Here is a 10,706-nt window from a genome sequence, read left to right as displayed (position 1 = left end):
TTATTGTGTATGGATGATGATTTTATGGATTAGAATCATTCTAGCTAATCGATTATATGCTTTTAATTGTGCTTTCAATCGATTGTGCGAGAGTGAGTTGGTTGAGAGCCCTAAATTCTTCCATACCTTTGCTAGGCTAGTTGCACGAGAGTGAATTAGTTTAGTAGGATAATTAGCATGCTTAATTGTGCGAGAGTGAGTGAAATGTGTTGATGTTCCTAATCGAGGGCATTTTCATCTAATTGTATGATGTTGTTGAATGCATTGATGTAATTGGATTCCACTTTCCCTAGTTTTAGTTAATTGCTCTTAGTAGTGTTTGGTTTAATCTCTCTCTATCTCACAACCTTTCCTACTAGTCTAGTTAGCACAAATTAATACACTTAGTCCTTTTGGGTTCGACCCTTAACTTGCCACTAACTAGTTTAGTGTAAGTTTAGGTATTATAAATTTCCAATTTGGTTAGGGTTAGTAGTCCCAACGACCTACTTCCACCCTCGATCATGTTGTTGGTTTGTTGTTGTTGTTTTGCTGTTCTGGTTTTTTTGGTCTGCTGCTGCTGTTTTTGATATACTGCTACTGCTGTTTTTCTAATCAGCAAATTGTAAAATTGTTTTGTCTTTTCTGGTGCTTAGCTTGGTTGTATTCTCTAAGTGTTGTATTATCTCTTTTTGTCTAGTCCTGTTGCATTTGCAGCTGAGTCTAGGTGGGGGTTTTTCTATTATACAGTTTGTAGGGTTGGTGTTTCTTGTTTGCAGGTTTGTTATGCTCTATGTTTGTGTTGTGTTCCTAGGCCTGGTTTCCAGAACCCTTCCTAGAATGTGGCTGGAAGCTTGAGCTCAGGCTGTTCTTGTCTCTTTCTCTTGAACCCATCCTAAAAGGTGGCAGGAGATTGAGCTTAACTGTTTGGTGGTTGGTTGGCCTGTTTTTCAGGTCTTGTGGGGTTTGGTGTTTGTTATAACTTAGCTCTTGTAAGTTGTAACTTTTCCTTTTGGTAATAAAATTTTTCATATTTACCAAAAAAAAAAAGTCAAATACATTCAAACAAAGCTTTTTAAATCAAATGTAAGTCAAACACTTTCAAACAAAGCTTTTTCAATCGAATGGACGTCAAATACATTAAACGAAGCTAATTAATTCATGTTTTTGTTAGGTGCAATGGAGCAGACAGGACGCTGCTACTGCTTCACTGATTTTCTGGTTTGTACCAGTCTTATTTCAGATCTGCCAGGTTGATGATGCTGTTCTGGTTTTCTGAAGTCTGCAGCAGCTTGGATCTGTTGTTTCTCTTTGCTACAGCTTGGTTTTTGGGTGGCAGCTGGTTTTCAGGTCAGGTTGCTGCTACTGCTCCCCTGGTTTTTGCTCTGTGTCTGCTGTTCTGTCTGCAGTCTACAGCAGCTTGGGTTTCCTTAGTTGGCAGCTGGTGGTTTTGTTCTCTTTTCTGGCAGCTATTTTTGTTTTTTGGGTGCTGATTTGGTTTTAGTTTGCAGCTTACAGTTTCTGTTCAGCTTTTTATTTTGTTTTGCTTGCTGTCTTAGTTTTTCTTGTATTGTCCTGGTTCTCAAGCACCCTTCTTAGAAGGTGGTTTGGTAAGATTATTGGACTTTTGGTGTTGTGTGGCCTTTTTTGGTCTGTGGTGTTTGGTGTTTGTTACAGCATAGCTTTTTGTATGTTTGTAACTCTCTCTATTTTTGGTAATAAAATTTTATATTTACCAAAAAAAAAAATTCAAACACATTCATTCACAGCTTTTTGAATAAAATGAAAGTTAAACACATTCAAATAAAGCTTTTTGAACCGAATGAAAGTCAAAGGCATTCAACAAAGTTTATTGAATAAAATGAAAGTCAAACACATTCAAACAAAGCTTTTTGAATCAAATGAAAGTCAAACAGATTCAAAGAAAGCTTTTAAAATCAAACAAAAGTCAAACACATTAAAACAATGCTTTTTGAATCAAATGAAACTCAAACACATTCAAACAAAGCTTTTTGAATCAATTGAAAGTCAAATAAATTGAACAATTTTTTTTAAACCAAATTAAATTCAACACATCAAAACTAAACTTTTTGAATCAAATGAAAGTTAAACACATTCAAAAAACGCCTTTTGAATCAAATGATAATAAAAAACATTAAAACAAAGCTTTTTAAATCGAATGAAAGTCAAATGTATTCAACGTAGCTAATTAAATCAAATGAAAGTCAAGCACATAAATGAAAGTGGAGAGAGAAAGTCTCAAGAACTAGAGAGAGAAAGTGCAAAATCCGATTGAAACCCATGATTTTGATCTCAGTTTTTAAGCTCGATTTCCATGGCAAAGAGAAAGAAAGGCAAAGGAAACAAGAATTCTGGATCAAAATCGAAGAAAAAACAAAAGGCAAAGCACAATTCAGGGCCTAGAATGAGGAATTTTACTAAGCGGCAAGAACAGTTGTAATCCCTCATATTTTTAAATATTTTATAAATGAAAATTTATTTTATTTATAATATTTATTTGTTATTTTTCATAATTTAATTTCAAAATTTTCAAATTATTAATCAGGGACGAAAATTATTTGAACAAATTATTTTATGCACCTTTATTCTACAATTTATGTTCAATCACACAAGCCTAACCCATTTGTTTATTTAATCGACCTATTATTTTTATGCAGCCCAATCTTCCTATTTACCCTACAATTCTCTCCTATAAATACCCCATGAATCCCCAAAAATTTCCCACACAAAAAGGTTAGTCATACTTTCTCTCTCCTTTGTTTTATTAATTTGTACAATTATAATTATTGATTTATGGATTTTGATTTTATTGTTTGAAAGTAATTTAATTAGTATCAAGTTGTATTTTGATGATTTAACTTTATAATTTCAGATTTTATAATGTCATAATTTTCAGATTTTGTAAATTTTATAACCTAGGGTTTTTAATTATTGAAAATCTTGATTTTAGGGTACGGTTTTTATTAACAATTGATTTAGGGCTTTTATAGTAATGATGTTTTGAAATTTTGGTGATTATAACTAATAATTAGTTTAACTTAATTCTAGATTATTTTAAACACTTAAATTCGTGTTTTAATTTTAAGATTTCCGTTCATCAATATTAATCCCTCTTTAATCCCGATCAGGTTCTGAACTCATCCGATTTTAGTGAAAAAGTAGTGTTTTTCATGTAGAAACAACGTTGTAAGAAAGATTCACTACCTTTGGTAGTGAGTACCACCCTTTCGTGGCCAAATTACTTTTGATGTTTTATAAAGAGGGTTTAATCACCTATTAAAAAGGGAGATTATTCGGGGTTATTACATAATTTTAAGATTTTTATTAAACTTTAAACTTGCTGTAATTTCATGTATAAGAGTGTATTTTAAGGTTTTTATGAAGAAAATTTAAAGAACAATATATAAGCCTTTAAGTTTACTACAGGGAAGGTTTTAAAGTGTTGTTTGATTTGGGTTTTGAAGGTTTTAAAGTAAGTTAGAATTGCTGTAAATTTGATTGATTGGGTATTGATTGAGATGTTATTGTTTAGTTTAGGAGAGGAGTTTATTGAAGGTGATTTCTAGATAGTAAAGTGGTTTACCAATTTGTTTATTATTCAAGGTACACACAAGTTATGAAACCTTTCTTTTAGGTGCATGTTTAAGGACGGAACGACAACTTAGTATCATACATAGGGATGACTGATGTTTAGGGTAATTTTACCCCACCACGTGGTCCAATCAGAGGATGACACGTGTCAGCCCCAGGATGGCCCAATGTGGACCTATCCCTGCTTGACACGTGTCACTCCAGAAACCTGGGAGGAATGGCGGCCTTTAGGCCTAAACCCCGAGAAAGCCGCAATGCGGCGCAGCCTACCAATGATTAGGGTTCAGTGACCTAATCAGGGGCACAATTCCCAAGGACCTTATAAATAGGGGGATTCCCCTCTTTTGGGGGGGGGAGTTTTTACATTTACCATTTATTAAAAACTTTTCCTGTGATAGAGACATTCGAGCTTGGAATCCTAGTAGAGACCCACCTAAATTTCCGCACCTTTATCTCTCCCTTCAAGTTACTAACTTGTGCGTCGGAGGAGGACCACCAACCAACCGGTGTCTCCATTTATTTTGCAGGTACAGCTCCCACCGGATCAGTCTTCGTGTTGTAACTCTCCCGAGGGACAAAAACACCCAAAACATATGGCGCCGTCTATAGGGAGAGTACCTCGAAGACGGTTCAAGAGTCTGTACCCCCTAACCGTCTGGGCGATGAACCAAAAGTTTTTACAGACCTGGAGGATGAAGATCCCCAGGTCAAAACCTTTACAGCTGATGATGGCTCTCTCAGAATCAAGCGCATCCGGCCCAGAGACACTCTGGAGCGGGGTGCCTCCCAGGCGGGTACAAGTCGACCCCCTGGGAGCCGGAAGGGGAAACCCATACGACATCTGGATCAGCACCTGTCACCCGAGACGAACTCATGAGGTTCATCACAAGTTTCAAGGGTGAAATTAAAGAACTGATCACTCAGAGCCGGGCTGGCCCAAGTAGGGGTCAGACGGCCAAGAAGACTCCTCTGGAAAAGGGGAAGTCAGTCAAAGATCGGTAGGCAACTCCTCATCCAAAGGAGAAGGCAGCCGGGACCATTGATTGGTCCAAAATTCTTCTTCCTAAGAGGAATAACAATAATACTCGCTGGACTCAACGACCGGTGGGAAGTAAAAAATAATCTATTGATGCCCGGGAAATCATCAACCGAAAGAGAAATCAACAGCTGTCTGAGTCGGCTTCCACGTCGAACTTTCCTGACAGCTTAAACAACACCTCTGTAGGGAATGAACTCTCCCTGCATGAGAGTTAGACAGGCGGAAATACCGTCCATTCTAGCCCTCAGATGATTGGAATTGTACTGTATGTACCTACTCAGGTCTATAGTCAGTATCCCCCTCACTTCATGCAGCCGGCTCTCTTCGGAGGTCAAGCGGCATATTAAAATGTCCAGCCACTAGACTGGAAGCTCCGTTTTCTCTGTCTGGGTGAACAACCTTCTGCGTTCACCCGGGAGATAACCAAGGCGGCATAGCAGGCCAAGGTTAAGAATGTATTGGTAGGTACCTATAATGGTACCACCAACCCGAAAGATCACCTCATTGCATACACCAACCTCATGTACTTACAGGGGTTGGATGATGCTACTTGGTGTCGATGCTTCCCGACTACATTGAAGGGCATTGCCCAATAATGGTTTGGCAACTTGCCAGCCGGGTCCATTGACAGTTTCAGGAAGCTCGCCTTTCTGTTTGCTTCCAACTTCTTAATGAACATCCCTGCTAAGAAAACAAGTCTTCACTTGAGCACCGTTAAGTAGGGAGAGAGAGAAGGGTTGCGCTTCTATGTCAGGCGGTTGAATTTGATCAGAATTCAGATTCAAGGATTGTCTGATTAGGTTGCTTTTATAGACTTTTTTAAGGGTCTGAAAGACGGGTCGACCTTTAAGTTCGACCTAATCAGAGAAGGGGCCTTCACTTTACAAGCAGCCCTGAGAGAGGTGGTAAGCTATATTCAAGCAATCGACCTCTGCTCGCCTGGTAACCAGCCGGACTCCAAGAAGTCTGACAAGCAGAAAGACAGCCGGCAAAAAAGAAAGAAGAGAGCAAGAAAAGAAAAGATATTTGGGCGATTAATGACTTTCACCAGCCATCCCAGAAGAAAAAGAAAGATTTTAAACCGTACGTCCCAAAGTACGAGTTTAACAAGGACTGCAAGTCCATCCTCATGGAAATTAAGGACCGGCTGTCCCTTGAGAAGCCGAATCCAATGAAAAGTTCCATTCAATCAAGGAACAAGAGCAAATATTGCCAATACCATGAGGAGGTTGGCCATGACACCAACGACTACTTCAGCCTTCAACGGGCGTTGGACCGTCTGGCTGATAAGGGGATGTTAAAGTCCTACATTTCTAAGTCCCCAGCCTGGGCAAAGAAGAAGAACAAGGGTCAGTCATCCAAGACTACCCCCCAGCCTTCTAGTAGCTCGGATACCGACAAGGAGCCGGTCTACACAATAGCAGGCGGGTTCTCATGTGGTGGCCCTACCATCCGGGGCACCAAGAGCAATCTTCGAAAGATGGACAAAGATGATGATGAGTAGGCGTCTGCAAGCTCCTCCTTCCCAGACGTCTTGATCACTTAGAAGGACAAGGGAAGCGTCCGTCGTCCGCATGATGATCCGGTTATCATTGAATGTAAGGTTGCCAACCAAATGGTTGGACGGATCCTTATTGACACCGGCAGCTTATCAGACATCATCAGCCTCCGGTGCCATCAAAAGCTAAAATACAATGTCAGCAGCATGCATCCGGTCAACCACCCCCTGGTTTGTTTTGGGGGTGGGATGGTCTACCCAGCCGGAAGAATTGACTTACCCATCCGGCTGGGAGAGAAAGGCCAGGGACGACATATTGTCGTCAGATTCTTGGTCGTTGAGGATTTGACCGCCTACAACATTATCCTTAGACGGCCAACTCTCAACGAAGCCAAGGCGATAATCATCCCGTCTCTCATACTCATCAAGTATGAGAGGGATGACGGCTCTATTGGTTCCTTGAATGGGAACCAGAAAACGGCCCGAGAATGCTATCTCTCAGCCGTCAAAGATAATGTGGCCCTAGGCGGCCAGGAACCAATAGACCTTGACAATGTCAAGGATGCCGACCCAGTACCTGCCCCACCAGCAGTCGAGAAGAAAAGAAAAGCACCTCTGCTGGTGGAGGTGAAGAAAGTGAAAAAATAGCAATCACTAACCAGTGAACGGTCAGACAAGCTCCGTCCCTATCCGGCTGGTGAAAACGTTGATCTCGCTCTGGATGACAGCCGTCCAGAGCATACGGTAAAGGTTGGGACGGTTGCTCCTGCTACTTTGGGTGCAAGCTTGCACCTTCTACTAAAAGAATTTAAAGACATTTTTGCCTTTGAAGTGGAAGAGATTGTAGGCATCAGCCCGGATCTCACCGTCCACAAACTCGCCGTGGACCCCAAAAAGAAGCCCATCCGGCAAAAGAAAAGAAACCACGGTGAGGAAAGAAGTCAGGCGGCAGCTGCCGAAGTCAAAAAGCTGCTAGACGCTAGGTTTATTCGGCTTTGTAATTTTCCCGACTGGGTGGCCAATGTGGTCCTTGTTAAGAAACCGAATGGAACCTGGCGCATGTGTGTTGATTACACGGATCTCAACAACCTAAGGCATGTCCAAAGGATAGTTACCCGCTTCCAAAGATCGACAGTCTGGTCGACTCTACAGTCGGTCGCGCTTTGATGAGCTTTATGGATGCCTACTCTGGTTTCCATCAGATACCCCTCTAAAAGAAAGATCAAGAGAAGACGGCCTTCGTCACTGATTTAGGGTTATTCTGTTATATTGTGATGCCGTTTGGTTTGAAAAATGCGCCTGCCACTTTTCAACGGATGATTAATGCTACCTTCATTAATCAAATTGGGAGAAATGTGGAGGCGTATATTGATGACATGATAGTCAAATCCAAGCAGCAGGTGGATCACCTAGCTGATCTCCGAGAAACATTCACCACCCTCAGGCGGCATAAAGTCATATTAAATCCCAAGAAATGCGTCTTTGGTGTTGAGTTTGGGATGTTTCTCGGATTCCTGATTGATCAAAGGGCGATAGAGGCTAACCCTGAAAAGATACAGGCGGTGATTGACATGAAGTCACCCCGTTCTCTCAAGGATGTTCAGAGACTAACCGGTTGTCTGGCCGCCTTGGGGAGGTTCCTCAGCCGGTCAGGCGACAAATGCCTTTACTTCTTCCAAGCAATCAGGAAGAAGACCAGGTTTGAATGGGGGGATGATGTTGAGACGGCATTCCAGAAGTTAAAAGAGCATCTACATTCTCTACCCAGGCTGGTCAGTCTCTAACCTAGGGAGACGTTGTACATGTATTTAGCCGTCTCAGATCATGCCCTCAGTGCCGTTCTCCTTGCTGAGCGAGACGGCGTTCAGCTCCCAGTTTACTTCATTAGCCATGTCCTCAAACATGCTGAACTCCGGTACCCCATGGTTGAAAAATTTGGCCTTGCATTGTATATGGCATTCAAAAAACTGAAGCCTTACTTTCTGGCACATCCGATGGTGGTTTACACCGACCAGCCACTCAAGCGGCCAATGTTTATCTTGGAGTCATCCGGGAGGATGTTGAAATGGGCTATTGAAATGCAAAGTCTTAAAATCACTTACGAACCAAGGAAGGCAGTGAAGGGTCAGGCGCTTGCCGACTTCATTGTTGAAATAACCCGTCCGGTGGCTCCGGATAATCTCGATCAGGTTTGGAAAGTGTATGTAGACGGGAGCTCTACAAAGAACGGTTGTAGTGCATGTGTAATCTACGAGTCTCCCGAAGGGGACAGATTTTAGTATGCACTACGCTTCAAGTTTCAGGCCTCTAATAATGAGGCGGAATATGAAGCCCTATTAGCCGGTATACGTATGTGTAAGGCGGCAGGAGCCATTAAAATTGACGCCTACTCTGATTCACAACTGGTCGTTAGCCAGTATGAGGGAAAATATGAAGCAACTCATTCGGCTATGATCAAATATCTTCAGGCAGTCAAAGAAGAGGCTGGGGCACTTGAGGAATTCCGTCTGAATGAAGTTCCTAGGTCGGAAAATAACCAGGCGGATGCGTTGTCAAAACTGGCATCTTCCGCCTGCTATGATACGCCTCGGTCAGTCTTATGGGAAGTTCTTGAAAAAAGAAGCATCTATGAAGATCCCATTGGAATTCTGGATCGAAGCCTTACCTGGATGGATGGTATCCGGGCCTATCTTTCAGACGGTACGCTTCCTGATTCGCCGCAGGATGCAGCCGTCCTGAAGAAGCGAGCCGCGGGCATCAAGTTGAGAAACGGAGAACTCTTCAACGCGGGGTTTCTTAAGCCTCTGTTGAAGTGTGTCACCCCAGAAAAGGGGAAGGAAGTTCTTAAAGACTTGCACTCGGGATTCTGCGCTTCCCACATAGGCAGCAGGTTCCTAGCCGTCAGAACCAGACGACATTATTTCTAGCCTACTCTTGAGGCAGACGCCAAGGAGTTGGTGCAGAAATGTGACAAGTGCCAAAAATTTGGCAAACTTATTCACCTCCAGCTACTGATCTGACGGCCATCCACAGCCCAATCCCGTTTGCAAAATGGAGCATGGACATTCTAGGTCCTTACACGCCAGCTCCAGGCAGTATGCGCTACATCTTAGTGGCTGTGGATTATTTCACCAAGTGGGTGGAGGCTGAGGCGGTTAAGAACATCAAGACCTCACACGTAATTTCCTTCACTGGAAGAACATTATCACCCGGTATGGGGTACCTATGTCTATGATGTTCGATAATGGTCCTCAGTTTGAGACGCCTCAGCTCAAAACTTGGTTGGGAGATCAAGGGATCTCAAGCTCTTTTGTATCAGTCGGCTAACCCCAAGCAAACGGACAAGTTGAAGCCTTCAACAAACTAATCTCATACAGCATTAAAAAGAAAATTGAAATAGCTGGTGGCTTGTGGGCAGAAGAGTTAGTCCATGTCCTATGGGCCATCCGGACAACAGCAAAGGGGGCAACCGCTGAAACCCCATTTCTCATGGTTTATAGTGCTGAAGCCGTCTTGCCCATTGAATATTACGAGCCGACTCTCATAGTCGTGCTATTTGATGAAGAGGCAAACTGGGAAGCAATGCGCCTGGCATTGGATTCACTCCCAGAACGCAGGGGCAATGCCGCCTTGTGTCATGAGATTTACCGTCTGAGAATGACTGGAGCCTACAACAAGAAAGTATACAAGCGTCCCTTGAAAGTTGACGACTTAGTGTTACGGAAAATGGAGGCAACCGGTAAGGCCAATGAGCTGGGAAAGCTAACTCCAAATTGGGAAGGCCCCTACCAGATCTATGAAGAAGTAAGAGACGACACCTACCGCCTGGAAACTCCAGACGGCAGGCGCCTGTCTAGAACTTGGAATGTAGACAATTTGAAAAAGTACTACTTCTGAGATTGTAAGTTTTTGTAAACAGTGAGTCAATTAATGAGAATTCAGACTTTGTTTGCAACACTGTTTTTTTGTTCCGCCTGGGTAATACTCAGACGGATTCTTCATCTAACTATCTAAGTTTGATACTTAGTAAAGATTATAATTGCTTAACCGCCTGGATAATACTCATATGGATCCTTTATTTATCTAATTGGGTTTGATACTTGGTATGATGTGATAATTGTCTGTCCGTCTGGGTAATACCCAAACGGGCTTATTTGTTTAAAATAAAATAACTAAGTTCGACACTTAGTGTAAGTTTACTGTTGTAATTATAATCCGATTAAAAACTAAGCACAAAAACGCTTAGTGGCTATACAACCGGTCTCAAACAAGACCAAAGGCTTATATGGCCAGATTGTTGCTTATTTTATAAAACCGCCTGTCCCAATCTGGAAAAAGGCGTCCAACGACACCCCTCCGGGTGCAATTGTCGCAGAGAACAGACGACAAAAATTGAACGACCAAATTGGTAAACTCATAGCCGTCTGACCAGAATGATCTGTAAAGAACGACCAAGTTAAGGATTACTGGATGCCCCTAGGCATCAGTTGGTCATCGGCTGAAGTTCTCACAGGTTATTTATTCCAAAGTTTCACTTTCTATCCTAATTGGGGCAAAAGAGTTGTGCAATGGCTGTGC

The sequence above is a fragment of the Chenopodium quinoa genome, unplaced genomic scaffold (assembly GCF_001683475.1).
Source record: "Chenopodium quinoa cultivar QQ74 unplaced genomic scaffold, ASM168347v1, whole genome shotgun sequence".
NCBI classification, from domain to species: domain Eukaryota; kingdom Viridiplantae; phylum Streptophyta; class Magnoliopsida; order Caryophyllales; family Amaranthaceae; genus Chenopodium; species Chenopodium quinoa.
Note: the sequence above shows the minus strand (reverse complement) of the source record.